At 33.4% G+C, this 20,041-nt stretch overlaps 1 protein-coding gene across 2 annotated transcripts in view; it reads right to left on the minus strand.

Annotated features, from left to right (window-relative positions):
* The window catches only part of LOC124359844 (beta-galactosidase-like), a 97,595-nt gene that overhangs the window by 59,527 nt on the left and 18,027 nt on the right, over positions 1 to 20,041 (minus strand). The window lies entirely within an intron of this gene.

Here is a 20,041-nt window from a genome sequence, read left to right on the forward strand (position 1 = left end):
TAATCAACTGTTCTAACATTTTTTTTTGTGGTAGCGCAACCACATGTTTAGTTTAACCACTATTTTACATGGTTTTGCATTTATAATGTGTAAATTATTGGAGTAACCATTAGTTTTCATGCCGTTTTAGATTTAGTGATTAGGTAAGTAGTCATCTAATTTAGAAAATGTTCCAAAATATAAGGTGATCAGAATTTGACTCGGAAGTCTCCCGGAAGAATTTGATTGAAGCAGACGGGAAAACTATAATACATGAAGGAAAGTTCGATACACTGTTCTTCTGAACTAATGTACCAATTCCAACTCTAAATGTTGTAAAGTATTTAAAATATTTTCAGTTTACATAGAAACAAACACGTAAATAGTGTCATTGTTGATGTACTTTTAACCGTACATGTTTTGCAAATATTTATCATTAGATATAAAAGACAAAATTACGATCTACTATATATATATATTTTACTATACATTTAAAGTCTGCTAAAAAAACCCACCTTAGTTGTATTAAGACATAAGTAGGCTTCTCTGATTAATGACGTATATTTTCTTGATCATGAATGAAGGTAAAATAAACCATGCAACGAAAAATGGTCGAAGTAAATTACTATGGCATTTTCGTATTTTCTTGATTGTGGTAACAAGGCAAACTCGACATTGGCATCGGAAATTGAATTCACTCAAACCAGTAGTGGTCATACACATGCAACGCCCACTAAATTGCTTGCAAAGCAGCCGGTAACTGCAGCAGTGCAGATATAAAAGACAAAGTAGTCTCACTTTTACTATATATTTAAAGACCGTTAAGAATTTGATAGAAGTAAGATTCTCAGACCTGTTTATGAGTATATTTTCTTGATCGGAAAAAAGCAAAATAAACTATGGAACAAAAATATTAAAGTTGAACTAAATTATAAAAGCCATAAATATACGCTTAATATGTTTTTGATCGTGTCAACAAGGCAAACTCAACATTGACGTGGGAAACATTAACTTGAATCAGCAGTATCCATACGCATGCAAAGCCTACGAAGGTGAACTTAATATTAAAATTAAATAGTGCCAATTTTCATACTGAGAAAACGTGCAAATAATTTACGTATTAAATCCTTGCTTTAAGGGAATAGGAATTGTTCAATGCTATATATACTTTTCATATAATATGAATAGTTAATTGCCAAACTGAATATATATACAGGGTGTACATAAAGTCCTGCACGGTTATAATATTTTCTGAAAGATAACAGATAAATCAACAAGATTTGGTACATTAATACTACCCCTAAAAATCTACTTTTTGAAGGAACTATAAGTTTTCTGTAATATCATGGGGACGTCCCCGCAAGGAGTCGGAATGAAATCTTAAATAGGAGCATAGGTCAATATGCACATCATTTTAAAGGACTTATCTAGCAGAGTTTAATGCCGCAAACCGCACTCAAAAGGATTGATCCAGTACAAAATGGCGGCTGTTCAAAGGTTTTACTTGGTTACATTTTATTAGTAGCCATAACCCCAGTAAAGCAAAACTGCAACCAAACGAATACTGCAGCTAACAACTACATTATGCTTGTCAGTTGTACAAAGTGAATTATGACGTTAGTTATCCTCAAGGGTTGGTCCTAATATATTGATAACGGGGAAAACCTGATAACAGTAACGATTAGAAATCTCTTATCTTTGGGTCGCAGTTAGGACTTTCCTATTAGCCAGTCTAATCATAGTAGGCTATTCTAGTTTTCCTTGTTTTAGTAGTGCTGTCCATCCTTTCTATCTGTGCGCTTTAGTACAAAGGAGTTTGTCGTATTGCTTGTAGTTTCTTCAACTACACTATGTCGCTTGACGAACGTGAACGTATAACACTTCTTATGATGGTTGGTTGGGAAATAACAGACGATCACACGAGGAAGCATGCCATTTATTTAATGACTACTTTCACGAGAGGCAGCCAATTTCTAGAACAACTGTAGGGAGAACTGTTTCAAAACGCTTTATGGAAACAGGAAGTGTTTCCGATCGTCATAGGTCAGGAAGGCCCGCTACTGCGACAACCGAAGACAACTCTTTAGATGTATTGCAGTCATTTATTGAGAATCCGCAAGAGTCCCTACGCTCAGCGGCACAAACTCATGACATCTCTGTTACGTCTGTTTAAAAAACTTATGAAAGGGTCTAATTTTAAGCCTTTATAAAGTTCATTTGGTGCACGAACTCAACGAAGGTGATTTCGATCGAGGTATAGAATTTTTGTGAAACTGTGATGGCCAAAAATAGATCGCAACGAAATTGATGTAATCAATATTGTGGTTTCGGACAAATGTTCATTTATGCTGAATGGAAGCGTAAACAGGCACAATTGCCGTTACTGAGTAGCGAAAATCCTCACTGGATAGGGGAGGCACATACGCAGTATCTACTAAATGTGAATGTCTGGCTTGGTGTGATAGGTAACCAGTTGGTGGGTCCTTTCTTTATTGAAGGAAATTTAAATGTAATATCATACCAACGTTTGCTGGAAAATGAAATTACACCAGCACTTTGAAACATGTTTTGGAGAACATTTCCAGAATAATCTGGTTTCAACAGGACGGAGCACCCCCACACTACGGCATCGAAGTAAGAGCCTATTTAAACACTGTTTTTTTTTGGCAAAGGTGGATCGGAAGGCGGGGACTGTAGAATGGCCAGCACGTTCACCAGATCTGTCCCCATTAGACTATTTTGTTTGGGGTTTCCTTAAGGACAACGTCTACAAAACTAAGCCTCAAAATTTAAACGAACTGAGACAAAGAATACTTCAAGAATGAAGAATGTAAGACGATTCCTCAATTTGATCTGCAAAATTCTGTTAATAGTTTTTATGTGCGTCTTTCCAACTGTCAAATAACCGGAGGTGAACAATTCGAACATTTACTCCTGAAAACATTCGGTAAGTAAACATATTTTTTTTAAATAAAACATTTGAACAGCCGCCATTTCGTACTGGATCAATCTTTTTGAGTGCGGTTTGCGGCATTAAACTCTGCTAGATAAGCCCTTTAAAATGATGTCCATATTGACCTATGCCTCCTATTTAAGATTTCATTCTGACTCCTTGCGGGACGTCCCCATGATATTACAGAAAACTGATAGTTCCTTCAAAAAGTAGATTTTTAGGGGTAGTATTGATGTACCAAATTCTTGTTGATTTTATCTGTTATCGTTCAGAAAATATTATACCCGTGCAGGACTTTAATGTACACCCTGTATATATATATATATATATATATTATAAGATTAATTTGCTAATAATTGTCATATAATATACTTTTAATGTCATGGAAACATTTTTACTAAATGGCACTTCTCAGCACGTTTCCTCGCCTCACCAAGCGCAAACAGTTCTCTGCCAATAAATCTTGCAATGCCGCCCCACTTCTCACTTATTGAAACTAACTTTAACTCGATAACGCAATTCTCTTGTGAGGTTCGCCAACTCACGTACCAGATTACCTGCACAAACCTCATGTTTCCTTCTATCTCAGAGTTTCTACTCTAAGAAAGTTGTTTTAACAAGCAAACTTTACAATTGAAGATATCGTTAGTATTTGAAACATCGTTATGTTTTTGTATTTTTATTGTAAGTAGTAAAAAAATCATAACATATCTATGTTATTTTTACCACTGAATAAGAGTTGAGAAAAACATTTATTATCATCTTTGCGCCAAATGAGGAACACTGAAAAGTTTCCACAGCACACAACCGTGCTCTCTTGTAGTGGATATTAGATGTACGGTTTCGATTTTAGTTTTTATATTCATACAATAGTGTAATAGTTAGCAAACAAAAAATATACCTGTTCTATGTGTGCAATATATTTATATTGTAATAGCTATTAAATGTCTTATTAATAACTTAAGATACAATGATTGATGTGCCTCATAAGAAAGGTTCACCCGTTTCAGTTGAAGATACACAGGGTACAGGAAAAGCCCATGCGTCACTTTTATCTGGGCAACCCTATTAATGTTTAGGAGCGGCACGCAAATGTCTAGGTACTAGGGTAGAAGGGAGGATCGATAGGTCTTGCCTACTGCGAAGGATGAACGTTTGGGTTGAAGGCTGTTGCTAGCCTGGACATGAGGGGGTACTGTTCCCTGCCCCCTTTAACTGGAAAGGATTGAGCAGAACCACCTTCCCTTCTTCCAAGGAAACATGAGATAGATTGCCTACTATCCCTCCTCATGGGATGGGATCTCGACATGACGCGGCCCAGCGTTCATCCTTACCTGTCCTGAATATTACTTCACTCTGTAAGCAATCGCAATGTTTTTTTTAGAAATAAGTCAATGAAAGGTTTTTCAGCATTTTTTCATAAGTGAACAAAACAAATTAGGCACTGACGGATTTATATATGTTCCATTATGTACTTTAACCTGGGTATGCACAGTGATAGAAAAAAACCTCTCCTTATTATGCTTATTTATATATGTGGTTATCGTTATCCTATGAGGAACCTGTAGTCATATATGTGACGGTATATCATTAGTTTGTCCGACATAATATATTTAAATACTACCTTCTCTTTCACCCTTATTTGTTTGGGGAAACCGTAACAACATAGAAAAAATGGGAAAAAAATCTATTTTAAATTTTAAGGGAAACAAAATTCATCTGTTCTGTTGTAAGAGAAGCGCCACACTGTGTAAGGGAGAGAAAGATTTTTAAGATACTAGAAATTATTCCTTATCATTGGACACGGGGGACAGATCCATTCTCTGGTTTTGTAGAAAAGCAGTCCCTGATGATGTTGTAAAAGTAAAAAAAACGAACCATGTTATAGTAAGAGGCGCAGAATTTACCCATGCTGTTTTAAAATGATCAGAAACCATTCTAAGTATGGTATCACGATTGGATCAGAACAAACATTTGTTATTGCAACAAGAACGAAACCATCCGTAGTGCTTGAAGACAAGAATCCACGCACGTTATTGCAAAGAACCATGTTCAACGTGTTTTAAAGGGAACACAAGTCGATCATTATTATTGTAAAAGATGCAAAATATACTCGTGATTTTATGGTACACAGCATACTGTGGTGCTGTAAGAAAAGCACATACCTGTTGTAAGTAGCGTATAAATCATTCATGCCGTTTAAAAATTAGCAGAAACCACAAATTTTGTAAGAGGAGGAACCGCCCTTGATGTAAGAGAAGAAGGAACCGTCCATGGTGTAAGAGGAGAAGGGACAGCCTATTTTGTTGTAAGATGAATAGGAATCACCGATGTTGTAAGAGCAGAAGGAACCGCCAATGTTGTAAGATCAAAAGGAACCGCCCACGTTGTTGTAAGACTAGCGGAAAATACCCATTTTGTTGTAACAGCACAAGTAACCGCCCATTTCGTTGTAAAGGGGAAGACAATGGCATTACAATAACATGGTATTGGAAACCCATTGTTACCCTCTAGTATATAAAATGAATCTGCTGGGAATAGTTTCACTGAAAATTAAGTTCAACAGTCAAAAGTTGTACTCGTTTGAAATGTACAGTTGGGAGTGATTCCTTGTTGGTTGGTTCTCACCTGGACTAAAAGAAAACACAAACGGTATAAGCAAACTCTTGAGGATCGCTTTTATTTGGAAGTTCGTACAGTACGATTCATGAATGCAAATGTCTTACTAGAGACTGTTACAAAAAAGTACATTCTTTAAGTTTATGCCTCAAAGACTAACATAAAGTACGTTAGGAGTTCTCAAAAATAAGAATTATAACAGTTTAAAATGTTTTAAATTCAACTACTGATATTCTTTACGAAATTTGAAATCACATTTTTACATATATGTTTTGAATTACATTTTCTAATGAGTCCTGAAGTATTACACTGGTGAGCTACAATACAATCGGTAAATACTCGGAATCGCAGCACTAATCAATTGCATTACTACACGGAACAAGTGGCTCATTGTAATGAAATACTCGATCTAATATATGAGTAGAAACATAAAGAGCGTGGGTGTGAGAGTGCAGCTGTGAACTTGTCGAAGCAGTTCGGAACAGACTCGGTAATTAGCCGACATGTAAGGGTTTAATTAAGTCACTGTCTTGAGAATAAATTGTCAACTAAACTTTGCAGACATTCCGCCGTACGACTGCAGCTTATTGTTTTCCCTTATTCGTACTCCGTATGTTGGCTATTTGTTGGAAAGTGGAATTTATTAAAGAAATGAATTTTCAATATTATAAATAATTCGTCGAAGATTTACAATATAATGACTGCAATAGTGGTTTTGAAAGTAATAAATGTAAAAGTTTTCACTGTCAGAAATATCTAAAATACGAGTATGAAAATACATTTGAGAAAATAGTGAAATTGTATACTTTATAAATTGTAAGATTGTTTTATATTTAATTTTCTACGCCATGTACACAGTTTCTACACACAATGAAACGTTGCCATGTGAAACTACACATATACATATTGTTATTATACACATTTAACTTTTGATAATCACTCGAACACTTAATATAATTGTTGTATTTTTTATAATCTTAAACATCTTAGTTTTTCATGAAATAGAAAGGACGAATTGGACATTTCCTCGAGGAAAAATAGTTTTATAGACAGGGACATCATTTCTTAAGGCGCATTTTTATTCAAAGACTCGAGAGTTTGTGGGTCGCCTTGAACATTGCATCCGAATGTCTCGGTTGATGAGCCTAAACAGCCTAACATAGTCAGAATGTGTAATGCAATTTCTTACTTCAGTGGGAAAGCCGCCAAGAAATTGGTCTGCTGTTTGTTTTCGTTTCCAAAACTTTCGAATAATTACAGTAGTTAAATATTAAGTTTATGCTTATTTCAAAACTAGTAAGATATATAATAATTGAGCCCCTATATGATTTATTTTGAGTTTCGTGATTGACAAGTAAGATAAGTTAACAGTTAATTAATACAAGAGTATAATGGTTTCGTTATTCTGGTGATTTTTATCAGTATTGTATCATATTCTAACATTTACCAGCCAAATGAAAAGGAATGCGTGACTATGGAATGCCCTGAACGTCACGTAGTACATGGAACGCGGACTGGATAACCACACATATTATTACATGCGAAAACAATACTATTTGCAATGTCTGGGCTGTGACGACTTTACAATAAGACTATTAAATGAGTATTAATGACGAGGGAACTGCTAAAATCCTTTGGATTTCAAATGAACCTACACAGAAAAGACTGTAAGACTGAAAATATACGTATATCCTTACAATTTGTTTAAACAACATTTTATATATTGACAATCTGTTCTATCTGAGAAGAACAATAAGTAAATATTAGATACATAAGCATTAACAATTAAAATTGAGTCAGATGTTAATTAGTGCTAACACTAACATAATTAATTCAATCACCTCAAAGGTAGATCCAGGATATCAGTACGGTGGAGTTTGTACACATTTTTAGAATTATCAAGTAGATTTACCACACGGTGGTTTGGATAATCTTCTAATCTTGAAAGATAAGTTCGACTGAATTTGGTAATTTCTTCTTTGACTGTTGGGATGTTCAAATATTGATGTAACGTTTTATTGGATACATACCAATACGCTTTTGCAATTTTGATTGATACTGTTGAAGCATCTCCAGATTTGAGTTCCTTGCTGTGCCTCATAGCTGCACAGCAGGTTTTATCCTTACAATTGACAACCGATATTTACTTATGAATCATCAAAATCGAGGGTTTGAGTACGCCGCACCATGTGTCGTTTAAAAGGCTTAGCAGTTTACATCCAAGTTCAACGATTCAGACTTCTTCACAGCAGGCTTTAAAGTACCAGTAAAGTAATGAAGTTACGTTGCAGTACGTTTATTGATGAAAAATTAATTTTTGTTCAAGCAAACAAATACTCAAAAAAAGAGATAAATACAAATATATTCTCTTTTCTCATACTATTTTCTGTGTGATAAACGCTTTATAGAGACCCGTTTCTATCAAGCTGCGTATAGATTTTAGACTTGGTACTGCAAATAGCTATGCGCCTCGTCGTTTGCAATGCCCGCAGAACACCAAACACATGGTGTTGCGGGCACCAGATAGCAGGCGCTCGTAATAGGTCCCTTACGTTCTGTTGGGTTCTTTATTAATATGTTATATACGTTTGTTAAAAAATGTTTTTAGTTTATAAAACTAATTGCACCAGAATGAATTCTAAATTAACAACCGACGCGTTACAGATTGTCACCCAACAATGTGATGATGTACTAATACATTTACTATTTATATTCCAGTTATTTCATACAGGATGTAATAAAAATTAGCGCCAACATCCAATGAAGAACAAATACTCCAATTTTCCTAACAAAACATCGAACAATTAGACACAATCTTTTGTATTTTAGAGACTAATATTATTTGTACTGTCTGCATAATAACCAGTACAACCCAGACAATGAGATGAAACACGTTAAACGTAAATAGTATAAGTCTGAGACACAATAATAAATTTTCCATCTCAGTGTGGGCACGAGGTAACAGAAGTAATTTGTCGAGGATCTAAAGGAACCCACTGACAGTCTGTTTCACACAAAGACAGCGTTATATTGGTTGTCCTTTGTACTTTCGTATATTATTATATTGAGTTAGTGCTTATTTAGTGGCAAAAAAATAAGGTTACTTAAAAAATGCCAAAAGGAGGAAAAACACCTCACTTCCGGATTAAGAAGCATTAATGTCCCATTATTCAAAATTGTAATAAAGTACAAAAATTACAAAGCCTTTTCCTAATATAATGCTACAAAAGTATCTGGAAATGTAAATTAGGTAACAGATTTTTGAATAATCCAAATAAAATGACTATTATTTTGCGTACATACAATATGTCCCAGCGGAGCAAGTACTTGTGATTCAATGCCATGTATTGCCATTTATACAAATTAGATTAATGTACACGCATATATATATATATATATATATATATATATATATATATATATATATATATATATATATATATATATATATATATATATGTATGTATGAAGTATTCATGTTTACCCTTGTATTTAAAATAATTTAAAAGCAATCATTTCAATTAAAACTTTTTACGAATATCGAAAAGACACGTATTACACAATTTGAATTAAAACATACATGTTAAATTAATCTATTTTAAAACATTCTACCTGAACATAAACAGAAAATTTGTAAATGCGTAACGGACGCAGGTTTGTACAACCGTATCAACCAAACTTATTAAAATTCTTGTATTCGTTTAAGACAATTGACTTAAACAAGAAATTAAAGTCATTAGCGAAGTTGAATGGTTCTTCGGCGGCCTAATGACAGAAACAGCCTTGGTTAAAACTTTCTCAATACCAAGAGGAGACTACAGTATTTAACTAAGCGAATTTTAGTAATTAGCTTTAGTGCTTGTTTTACGAAACGCTGTAAAATTATATTTAATTGGGTAGATCTACCTTTTTATTCGGCGAGTCGTATAAACCATTTCCCCTAACACTGCAGAAACTTTGCTAATGAAACCTACCTCAACTTATTTTAATCACTATATCGGAGCAAGGTCTAAGGTTTGGAACGAATTTGTGTAAAATCTTACGATAAGTGCATGTTTAAAGGCGTTAACCAGGAAGTTCTTGACCGGAAAGAAATTTGACTGTAATGTAATATATTATTACACCTAACACAGGTATATCTGTTAGCTGCTCTATATTAAGCTTGATATATGTAAACTCTATAGTTGTGCAAAGATGCTTAACCCTACAGGTCGTCCCTTAAGTACAAATCTGCAAGTGGGCTGACAAAAACTACTAAACCGTAGTTTTCACTCAATATTGTTCGGTAATGCCACATGTAGCGCAAACTATCATGGCAAATTACTCGTAATCAAGACAAAACTTGAAAATCTTCTTAGAAATCTTTGATTAAACCAAACCCTTGATTTTGAGCTCATTTTATAACCAAAATCCCTTACTCGAAGACATAGCGATGGTCAGGTTTAGATTCGGTTTCCGCTTAAACCTTGTACAGGGATTACTCCTTTTTATAGGTTTAAGATTATGAAATTACTTATTAGTGAGTCAGATTACTAAGTGAGAGACCATAATGGTGCTCAGTAAAATTCCAGAATCATATATATATATATCACTGTTTTTTATGTTGAAATTAAATTTGATGCAGAATTTGCAGTCAATCTTTCTCGAAATATTCTGCCACATTTTACATTAACGTTTTTGTTTCTCAAGGTATGTTCTATAGTATTATTTAAGGAATACATATTCTGGTGAGGTAGGGTAATACATAGCAGTGTGCACTGAAAATCAAATCTCGTCACTAACTTTTAATATTGACTTTCCACTCTATTGTTTTACTTTTTATTTTATGAATAAGGTACTTGTGCCAATGTGTCTCATGTTAAAAATCTCATATGATTGTACTCAGCTTGCGTATAAATTGATTTATTGTTCTTATTTTCTCATTGCCATAATGGTTGCCCATAAGACCAATGTAAAAATATTTTCTAACGCTCACCCATAACCCACGAAGTGACATACACCATAGGACTCAGTGTTTCTTATATTGAAATGAAACTTCATGCTTAACTTCAAGGGTCTTCAGTTCACTTTAGAGATATCGAGCGGCCAGTAGGACAGAGAGTAAGAAATTACATTTTTCCAGCCCAACAGGTGATAGCCTTTGGGCATAGATTATTAATATGTTTAGCATTTTACTACCGGTACTAATATTTAAAGAAGTCTCTGAGTAATTTTCCCACACAGTAAACGATATTTATTAATATTCCAACCATACGTTGATTTCTCGTAAGATTTCATTAGGGCAGCAGTGGAAGATTTTTAATTATAATAACGAAACCCAAAACTAAATGAATATTTAGGAATGACACACACAGTTTTAATGTTGCCAAACTATATTGGATATGATTAAATTGTAATCTGCTCATGTATAACAGGTAACTTCTCCATCTTACTAGGTATAGATTATTTACATTGTGGAAACGCGTCTGCAACTATTTGGGATACACAAACCGAACATTACTGTGACAAACTAGCATTTATTACGTTACAGGCTATAACAAGAAATCCGGATACCGACGATTACGCTAAGACTGGAGCGAGACAAATTTGCATGTTTGCTGTAGTGATGTAATTGCCGAGTAGACTTTTCGGAGAGCTAACAATATCCTTGTTGGTACCTGTGGTCCGGTGGGAGTTGAGCATTTTACTGTTGAGCAAGCCATTGAAGTGGTGTTGTTGGGTATTGGATTTTTTCACCTCAATTGGAGAAAATATAATTTACTTTGTATGTAAATTATATTTACATACAAATAAATTTAGGTAAATCTTAATGAACTTTTAAATTAGAAGATTACCTTATACAGTAAGATAGAGTTGTGTAAAAGGGTATCTTTAAGATTATTATAGTTGTTGGCAATCCCAGACTAGTTAAAGGTAGGTTTTTTCACTTGCAGTTTTTGTATTATAGAACAGTTTAAATTTAATACGCTATGTTAAATATCCTTCAGATAATTTTACTGTTGGGAATCGATTGTACTCAAATACTTAAATATGAGGTTTATTTCACTTTTACTCAATGCAATGATACTATGTTATACGTATCATTGGGCTATATTAAACTTAAATTGTGGTATAAATTTGAGTATAATTTTTAAAATATAGTATCAATTCAATTTGAATATTATAAGACATTATTTAAATCCTTAATTTTAGGTAACATTTTGTATGGAAGATTAGAGTATTGTTTAACATTTCTTTACTACTATTGAAATGTTTCTATTTCTACATCAATAATTCTTGTTTTAAAGTTAACGGATTGTTTTTATCATCTCATAAGCTAGTTCACACTTAATTTCATGTCACATTTTCTTTATAAAAGTTAAAATTCGTCTTAAAAATATATTTTGACTCTTTACTGTAATGTGGACAGTTATGATAAGTTTTATGTTCAGTAAAAATGGACCTTTGTTATTTCACAAGTTTGTATATTATTTATATCGCATTATGAATTTGATCTGATGCTTATCTTGTAGAATTGTAATAGGTTTTGAAGTTAAAAATGTTACAATGACATTAATTTTCTTATAAAGATTAGAACAGACTAAGTTATTATATGCACAGTTTTTGTACGTATTAATATTATTATATAGTATAATAATTAAACTTATCATAAAATATAGATAAACGAGTTCAATAACTTTGCAGAGCGAACCTCAATTTTAAATTGTCGTAATGTAATCTCCCTCAGGTATAAACCTAAACTAATACCTAAATATACCAATTCCTTAGTCGTAAACATGATGAAGTGAACATTGTATACTATGGCTGGAGTAGTTCCCGGATATAACATGTTTTCTACCAATGGTTACAAAAGCTTCCTGTGGTATGTGTGTAATTATTAGAAAGTACACCGCTCGGTACTGTAAATGTTAAGGGAAACGTTTATGAACCTACGTGTTACCAGATAGAGGGGTATAAAGTTAGTTATAAGGTTTAGTGATGTGTCGAAGTAGGTGGTATTGTCTACAAGTACAGATTTTTCAGTTCAACTCATTTCAATAAAAATTCATATAAAATTAAATAATTCAATTATAGATAAGAATAAAGTAATACAATAGAAATTATATTATTAAAATGTGGGTTAGTATGGAAGGATTATTTCGCCATTACCTTGTACTGGACGCCCTGAGAAAAATAAAACCCTTAAAAATTAAATGTTATTTGAGCCAGAGTAAAAATAATTTATTGCTAGGATTGGTTATACATACTTCAATGTTAACTGGGTGTTTATATTCTTGATCGTCTCTACTGAAGTAACAATGGAACATTACAAGAGTTATCCTGTAACTCTTTTACCACTCAAAAAAGATCTCAAACTTAATTTTCCTGGAACATAATTTATTTATCAGCACAATTTATTCTGCGCCGTCCTGAAAGAAATATATCTTAGAATACTAGCCGGAAGGACTAGATGTGTTATCTAGTTGTGTTTGTATATTATCGTAAACATTATGACAATTGTTTTGGCTTCAAGAGCTAAAACCAATTAAAGTATTCCAGTAGTACGGTTTTTAGGATTCAATATAATATTACTTTACATATAGAACTGAGCTATTCAGTTTACAGCTTTACTGTTTTTGGTTTTGCTGCGCTATTCAAACGATTCGGCCCTAACTCGGAGATTATGACAAGAAACTTGCCAACTGTGGCAAGCAAAGCAATCGCTGATATCATAGCAATATCCCCGTCCTTGGCGCTGATCCCACTCGGTAAGAGATTGCATTACACATTCAGCTCCTCCCACTGTGATGTGTGATACGTATGCAGCCATGAGTGGGTGAGAGACGGAAAAATCATAAACGGGGAGAATTGTTGCCAATTTTACGAGACAAAAGTATAATTTTCATGAAAAAAACGTTACAGTTGGCATTGCTTAAACTCTTCCCTCACTAGCATTTTAAACAACTAGATTGAAGTAATGGAAATAATATTTTATTTCTTGAAAAGTTATGCTAAAAGAGATGAGGTCTTGTGTTTGATGAAACAAGGCCATCCGACTTTCATTTTAGAGTACCAAGACCGAATCTACGGAATTCCAAAACATCCTCTCTGCTAGTATCCCTAAATTACTAATTACTCTTTTTAGTCCTACTAATACTCGATTAGTAACTAACTTTCTATGCGCGCATTTTATGAGGAAATTCATAATGGCTACCGAAAGTATTATTATGCAAATCTGTGGACTCCTCCTATTGAACATTTAGTCTCTAGAAGCTTGAAGTCACGCTGTCCTGGAGGCCTTAAAATTGCTGGAATTTCGGATTTCTGGATTTATTGGTTCATCTAAGTGTGTCCATACGATATCTGCATACTAGATTAGTCTTTTATTTTACCCTTTAAAATGTCATAACTCTTTATATTTTTATATGCCATATAAGTACATTCTTATAATTATGTTATAGTTTTTTCAAGCAATCCATGGACTAACAAATTATTTGTCAGTAATTAAGTAGGATAGATAGTAATGTGATCTTGTAGAAAAATTTTCAATGTAAGTAAAATAAGAGTGGTGTGTGGATTCGTATTGTTAACTTATCATTAACAAAATTATTGGAGCATTCATTAATGGATTTTAGGAAGTTTGGGAAAAGCGTTAAATACAAATTATATTGACTAATTTTTAAAGTATATTAAATTATTTTTCAATTTGTACCCGATTTTGCACATGCAGTTTAAGTTTCAACAATGCAATGTATCTGAAGTTCCAAAATTGCTTATTTAACGACAATACAAAAAAATATAGGATTTATCTTTAGTATACGAACTACTGATGAAAAGAATTCTTGGTAGATAAGCATTACATACAGTAATGTCCGTAACACTGAAATGTTTTCAGAAGCAAGTACTTAAAAAACAAGCAATCCCATAAATCGCACACAAGACTCAGGGTACAATGTGGTTGGCACGGTCGGGAAATGGCTCTTCTGTGCGGATAAATGTGTAACAACCCGTGAAATAGAAATGGTGCTCTCGCGGTAATAAATGGCTAACGAAAAGTACAATTAATGGCGATACGACAGTACTAATTAGACTGGAATAACTACGATTGCTTATGTGGAAATCTTCTCGGTGAACAATTCGTATAGACCCACATTTCTATATACTGTATATACAGAGTGTGTGTTTGTGTTTTCTGCTTGCGCTGAGTGGCAGTAGCGTGACAATAGGGAGCAGAAATCTGGCAACAAAACACAATTGTGCTAATATAACAGAGCGGTTAAAACGTTTCCACTTTATAGTTCAACTTAAGTTTGTTCATTTGAAAATTATCACTCTACTGGAATTAACGATGTCAGAGACCAACTTTCCAGATTTACTGGAATGCCCTTTCTTCCTGTAAACAGACAAAAAAATTAATCCTACTATGATTAATTGGCTGCAGAATATCAAATAATGCTCGTTAGTATCGCAGTTTCTTGGCTTCATATTTCTTCAAATTTGCAGAACATTCTGGTTCAATTGGTAAATTATAGATGTGATGGCCTCATTATGCATACATTATATCCATATAAATTCGTTATTCAATATATATTTATGCAATAAATTAACATATTTGACTTCAACAAATATGTTAATCACAATACCCACATGAGTATTGTGGGTTACATATTTGTGCGGTAAATCTAGAGTAGAGTGCGGTGATTTGTAGAACTACATTGCTAAAGCTTTTGTGCAAAGTTGCATCCATTTTAATTTTTATGATAAATTCATGAATAAATTAAAAACTGTGGGTATTTTTACTTTGGTTAATGATTTCTTAATATACATACAAACTAACACAAGATATTTCGTCGGATATTAAAATCTCTTCCCACTAGCAACGTTTTGGCTGCGTGCTGTGATTATACGAGTATACGTACATACTCGTACATATACAGTGTGAGATCAAAGTATGGATGCACTCTGTTTATTTTTGGATGGATAAATATGGAGTGATGGTACTTTGGGACACCTTTCTAAGAAATAGAAGTGAACCTTTTAGTGACTGTTAAGCTTTGCCCATTATCCCACAACGGAAAATGGGGGGGGCGTTCAATTTGTTTTAAATTTAAAAAATGATATTACGTGATGGTAATATTGAAAAATATACATAAAACACGTGTATTATTAAGAAATGCTCTCTAACAGTAAGTAAACAGTAACACAAATATACGATACAGCTGTTTTTCTCGTATGTTGTAAAATTGTAAGAGAACACCACAAAAACAATTTGACCTAATCGGTAGGATTTTGTTCTCCTCTTAAAGCAATTCTTGGAGACTCTCGAGAAAGCCACAAAGAAACAATGTTGTTTTAATTAATGACCTGTCCAGTGAAGGATTTATGATCCTAGCTTTGTCTGCTAGAGTTCTTCTTCGCTTCTACATCGTTGTCACTTCAATTCATTTTGAAATATTTCGTTTTATAGATACACAATATTTTCTTACTTACTTTTATACTTTATTTATTTTACTATACTGAGAAACACACATAACCGATTGGTTAACCGATCTTCGTCCTTGATGTAGATTCTTACTTTCGTTCGAGACCTTGTCATTATTGGCTTAGCGTTAGTAAAGCTTACTATCGAGCGGCTAGAACAGTTTAATAACTGTCTGTCTGTCCACACGATATATAAACAAGAACTGAGCTATAGAGTGACGATATTCCATGAATTTTCCTTACTATATAGCTAACACCGAGTTCAGTGACAGAGTAGGGCACTACACGGGATTTGGCTTATCGTTATTAAAATGTGTACATTGGTTTTATGGGTAATCATAATAGCAACAATAAAACTGCAGAATAAATACATTTGTTAGTAAAATGAGTCTCTACAATAATCAATACGACATATGACAGTAATAAATGTTGCCATAGACTTGAAATCTTGCAACGTTAAGCAATACTCGGTGTGGCATGCTCTTTGTATACAGGGTTATACTAATACCGTGTATATTTTTTATGAAAATTCGATTCACTACTCTATGTAGTTGTTCCCTCTGCCCTCGATTTGAAATACATGTAAAGATAGACTGTTCAAGCTGTATGCAATGTTCAGCTTTTACTGGAACACATAATTATTGACATGTTGCTACCATTGTGTCTTACACAACGCTTCAAGAACTGGTATCCACCCACCACCTCAGGTGTGATAACATAAGATAGAACGTGAACAATATTGTAAAAAATTCAAACATATGGCATCACATACACTAAAGGCAAAGTTGGCACTTAAAAGTAACAATTTTAAAACCATCTTATACAGAAAGAACAGTCATTCGTACATGGCTGCCATATTGATAATGGAAAATTTGTAATGACATACAAGTGGTTGAGAACTAAAGCAATATTTTGTCATACTATCACCAGATATTCTCTGACATGCAGTATAATACCTATAAAGCATATTTAATAATGGTATCGGTTAATAATAATGATGTTTATTTATTTATAAATAATTATATCTATTTATAAGTAATGTACCTGATGAATTAGGTTATGGATAAATCATCTTGAAATCTTTACAATAGTGGGCCTCATCTGTAATACGATTTATTTATAAGGCGATTGGGAAGGTAAGAGATAAAGAAAAATAAATCCCATAACAAAGTTAACCCAAATCGCTTGGTCTACTGTGTACAGAATTATTATTTTATACCCTAAAATGATAACTCAACCTACTTTCAGTTTAGTTTAAACGTAACTATCATTGCAGTTTTTAGTTACGTTTAATAATTTATAATATTCAGGCCTTAAAAATGTTATTCTGCCGGTTTTTGGATATAATTAGCAAAAAAGTTGTAAGTAAGGGAATGGGATGAGACAATATAGTAAAGGTTTATCAGCACTGAAAAAACTTAAGTCAATGTAGTAATTTTATTTCAGGCTACGCAAATGCATAAGTAAATACAATTCATCTCATGAACTCCAAATTAAAAAGAATATTTTACATAAAGTTTCTATCTTTATTATGGTACATGAAGGGGATATTATGCACACTTAATTCATAAAGGTATTTGTTATTTGATATTGCGATTCAAATACAATCTTTAATACTGTAATAACATTAGGATGTTTAAATTCATATAAAATTTGTAACCAATGCAGGCGCAATGGGAGTTCATTATGGTTCCATAATAGAAAAATGTAACAATACAAACGGGAACGTACAGTTTCAATGTGGGTAGTAATTAGTGAGTGGTCAAAGGAAGGTTTAGGTATGAACATCATTACTTCATTTCACCCTCAATTCTATCTCGCACATGACACGTGATAAAGTACTGATCGCGGTTAGCATCTCCAATAATGATAATCTTCTTTGCGAAGTTGGGATACAATTAATTTAAACATAAATGAACTGGACATAAACTGAGCATTTCAAGGATGTCACACTCCTAATCCTTGTCCGTTACAGGAAATTTCGACATTTTATTACACAACCTTTCAATGAACTGCGAAGATTTTTTGTCCACCAATTTTGTACTAATACAGTTTTAAAATACTAGATTATAGCATACAAACAAAAATAATGTTATAGGCCTATAAGCATCTGTTGCTGTAAATATCCTTTTCCTAGCGTCACTGGTAAGGGAATTTCAAGCCAAAATAATTATTTAACAGGGGCTCCTGATACGACTATACTCAAAAAATCTTTTCATCGAATACCAAAAATCGAATACCGAAATCCAAATTTTCCTTTGGTTTCTCGATCAATATTATAAATTAGCATAATTATTTTACATATCTTTTGAGTTTGCTCTGTCATAGTTTCAATACTCCAGAAATACAAACATTTTTCAAAAACAATCCTTGAGATAGAAAGGATCAACAAGAGAGTGTAGTGTGGAAGCACAAATAATTTATTGTTTTGGTTTTAGGCTCACATTCATTTAAGGATGCAGAAACGATAAGCATATCTTCATTCTTTGTCACATCCAAACAAAATAGTAATTCTACATTTTTGGGTTAGTGTGCAGTGTGGTAAAAAATTCTACGAAAAGCACATAGCCAATGTGCCCACAACGGGATGAAAATATTATTATTATCTTCATTAACCCATAAACCTCTAAAAAAGAGCCTTCCACTATACCAATTCGCTATAAATGCTGGTCTATTTTACATGAACCAATATGAACGAATAGTCAGGCACATCTGCAAGGTATATCTGTGCGTATCGCACAAATTGCTATTTGGGGCACAAACTAGTCAAACATTCACATCAGTGTTGTCGACAACATCAAAGCCTCTCATGTTACATGGCAGACTATTAGCATATTACATTATTTGACTCACATCGTTGATCTCTTTGCCTATACTAATTGGATGAAGTTAGCTAAATTCTCCTAGGCTAAATTATGACGGATAAATTACCTTAGTTTCTTAATTTGGAGAAATAAACTACTTCATAGAACCCCGCTTTGAAACGTTTATAATTTTGGCATTCATTTAACGCGTATGTAATGTGAGTCTGTATGGAGGTGAATTCCATTGGAGTTTCCGTTAATTACCAAATTTGGATTGACTTATTAAATTATATCTGGAATCAACTTCCTTTTAACAGAAACAGGCGTGGGAAGATGAATTAAGAGATCTGGGGTCAGGACCGTATGTTCTGCATGCTTGAAGATAGGACACGTCAAGTTACAACCTATCAAAACGTATAAGTAGCTATGTAGTGACTTAACATCGCTGTTTCATACAGCGAAAATGATCAATATCGAGATGCATCAGCAATCCCCGTCTCAGAAGTCCTGTTTGGTGTTGGTGGCGTGCGATCACTAATATATCAATTTTATGAAGTATTTCTATAAATCTAGACCTCGCCTCAAGCGCGACCTTGGAACATTACAAGGTATTTTCTCAATGCTGTACGTATTAACTTAAAGTTAAAGTTATAACAGGTGGATTAGCATTGAAATAAAATCTATTGGAGGTCAAATAATACTAGTCGAGATAATAATGGGGCTTGAGTGAAAGGTAGTGAGAAGAGATGAGTCCAGCACCTTTTCATATATTTGTTCTCATATTTTCATTGTTGCCCACGAGTTTTCTTTATGTAGAGTGAAAAATGAAGTGGTGTATAGAGGGTAAGCACTAATAATTTATTATTATTAATTATTGTAATAATACATTTTGTTATATAAAAAGGGAATAATGAAGCCCGCTACATAATGTTTAGTAACTCACTTGTGTTCAATGTTATTGGACATGCATGTGTTTAGTTAAGAAAAATAGTCTGTTGACACGTTTGTAATTTACCAATCTGCAAGGGTTTTGTATTGTACCCAAAATTGCTTTTTGATAAAAAAATGAGACCCAAAGAGTTGATTTTATATTCAAAGTTCAAAAGATTTGAAAAAGAAACTAGTAATAATGAACAGCCTATTATCTCCTTAACAAGTAGAGTGAAGAGTACAACGTCCCAGTCGCAAGAAAGAAGAGCTTTCACAGACGACAGGCGGGTCATAA

The sequence above is a fragment of the Homalodisca vitripennis genome, chromosome 4 (assembly GCF_021130785.1).
Source record: "Homalodisca vitripennis isolate AUS2020 chromosome 4, UT_GWSS_2.1, whole genome shotgun sequence".
Taxonomy (NCBI): domain Eukaryota; kingdom Metazoa; phylum Arthropoda; class Insecta; order Hemiptera; family Cicadellidae; genus Homalodisca; species Homalodisca vitripennis.